General features: G+C 43.4%; 1 non-coding gene across 1 annotated transcript; it reads right to left on the bottom strand.

Moving 5' to 3' along the window:
- Nucleotides 1-241: 241 nt before the first annotated feature.
- Trnat-ugu (transfer RNA threonine (anticodon UGU)) lies at nt 242-316 on the bottom strand. The gene has a single exon. It is a non-coding gene; the product is annotated as a tRNA-Thr (tRNA).
- Nucleotides 317-2,696: the final 2,380 nt, after the last annotated feature.

The following is a 2,696-nucleotide window of genomic DNA, read 5'->3' as shown; positions in this document are numbered from 1 at the left end:
GCAATGAAAGGTCATACTATAATCACAAAGTACCAGTACTGTGGACTCATTTTTCTGAAAGGTTGATTTATCTTTGTAATCACGGCCTTTGTCATTCACTTGTCCTTTCAGAAACAGTGCTATGTATAGCAAATAGGTTATTGTCTCGAAAATAACTTGGTATTTCGAGATGATAATTAAATGAACACCCTAGCTGCCAACAGGCGTTGATGTACTTCATTGGGGACATGTTGAAAATGTGTGCCCCGACCGGGACTCGAACCCGGGATCTCCTGCTTACATGGCAGACGCTCTATCCATCTGAGCCACCGCAGGCACAGAGGATAGTGCGTCTGCAGGGACTTATCCCATGCACGCTCCCCGTGAGATCTACGTTCCCGACATGTCCACACCAGTACATTCGTGGTGCGCCTAATAGATGTTTGCCCATCATACTCGTTACTCGTGGCAGATTAATCTACCAAGTCCCGTACGAGTTCGTGCATAGCGTGTGCGTTCGCACAAGAAGGTCAATGGCCGAGAAGCCATATATATATATATATATATATATATATATATATATATATATATATATATATATATATTTTAACTATATATGACGGTAGTATCTGTTCCCGAAAGAACAGTTACCGTGGATGACCATGCAGCTTTGCTAGAAATGAGATGATAATTAAATGGACACACGGGGAGCGTGCATGGGATAAGTCCCTGCAGACGCACTATCCTCTGTGCCCGCGGTGGCTCGGATGGATAGAGCGTATGCCATGTAAGCAGGAGATCCCGGGTTCGAGTCCCGGTCGGGGCACACATTTTCAACATGTCCCCAATGAAGTACATCAACGCCTGTTTGCAGCTAGGGTGTCCATTTAATTATCATCTCATTTCTAGCAAAGCTGCATGGTCATCCACGGTAACTGTTCTTTCGGGAACAGATACTACCGTCATATATAGTTAAAAAAAACTTGGTATTTCGTTACATATTCCATCACTTTAGCCAGCACTGATATTATGGAGCTTAACCAGTAGCTTGAGGCTTCGCTAGGGGTCTCCTTTTTTGTAAACTGGTAATTGCGTGCTAAATCTAGAAAGTCTGGAAATTCGGAAATATATGGACATCTATTAATTACTTGAGTTATTTAATCAATTATCGTTTCTAGTGTAGTACAAGAAACTCCATTAATTTCATTAGTTACAGGTGACTTGTACATTTTCACAACTTTTATGATGTCATTTGGGCGTATCCTCTACGTCACAGGTTTCTACGTATGTCAGACGTTACAGTCTGTATTCCTAGGTCCGATTCTTAATCTACAGTTTTTCCCCAAAATACTGGTTAAATACATTGGGCTATAGGTATTTGAGCAAGAAGTTGGATATTTCCTGTATTCGTTGATCATGTCCCAAATGGCTTCCAGGGGTTTTGAGCTTTTTCAATCAATGTAACATTGTTGCTTCCCTGCTTTTTTCTATTTCCCTTCTGTAGATCCTTTTAGCCTGTAGATAATTGTATTGAAGTACACTCTTGGAGTCGGTTCCTGCAGTCGCCTTTACATGATTATTCATTATCTGAACAATGCATTTTATGTTGTACTGCAACTTTTTCTACAGAAGGAATAGTCTTCCTCTTACTGATATTATCAGTTATTGTGAATATAATCAAGCTACTCTCGCTTGGTAGCTCGGTACCGCAGGGGCGACACGTGCTCCCTCGAGCTACGCAGGCAGCCACACGGATCAGCGGTTTAGGCTGCATGCTGGGAGAAAGCTACCACTCCAGCGAGCTGGCATTCCGACCGTACTGTTACTCGCGAGTCGTGATAACTCACAGCCAGATTTAACGATGGTACCACTCATCTGTAATCACCACCGAGCTACGAAAAACCCATGCAGCCGCCCACATGCTGCCAAATGTCCTACTCACGTTGTATAATCCTATAACGATGTCTTTCTCTATCTCGCCACAGTATCTAATGAATTTTGTTAATTGTGATTTCCATAATTCACTTATCCGAACAATATCTGACAGATTCATTCATACTGATGCTAAATATGTGTTTATTCCAATCTTCTGTTACTCCATCCCCTCCATTCCCCGCTCTTTGTCAATCTCCTCCTGCCCCGCTCTCTATTTGTCTCCTTTTATCAGTCTCTCTGTCTGTATGCTCATTGCTCCCCTCTGTGCCCATCTACTCCAACCCCTCTCCTCATCTGCTCTTTCCTCCCTCTGACCATCTCCTTCTCTTTGCACTCTCTATCCATCTCCTTTTCTTTCCTCTAATTTCCTCACCTGCTTTCCTTGCCCATCCTCTCCTGACTGCCTCTCTGCCGATTTCTTTGCCTCCCATGTCTCTGTCCACCTACTTCTCTTTCCTTTCTCTGTCCATCGCCTCCTCTTCCCTCCCTCTGTCCTCCTCCCTCTGTCTATCCATCTCGTCCTCCCCCTGCGAGCTCCACGCTATCACCCCAATAGGAGGCTGGTGGTTCTTTACCCCACAGAATTTGCTTCCAAATCGTAACTAATATGTTTGCCAGTTTTGGTTGAAATCGTTCCAAGGATTTCTGATGAAGTTTTTAGCTGTGGCTTTCCCCGCGTACGCAAAACTGTATTTCACATGTACAGTATGTATCATATTTCGCACGTTTTTGTGCATATCTCTAGAGAATTTCGCCTGGGAATTACGTTTTCACGCAGCTAA

This window comes from Schistocerca nitens, chromosome 5 (assembly GCF_023898315.1).
Source record: "Schistocerca nitens isolate TAMUIC-IGC-003100 chromosome 5, iqSchNite1.1, whole genome shotgun sequence".
Classification (NCBI taxonomy): domain Eukaryota; kingdom Metazoa; phylum Arthropoda; class Insecta; order Orthoptera; family Acrididae; genus Schistocerca; species Schistocerca nitens.
This window is presented reverse-complemented; position numbering and strand designations above follow the sequence as displayed.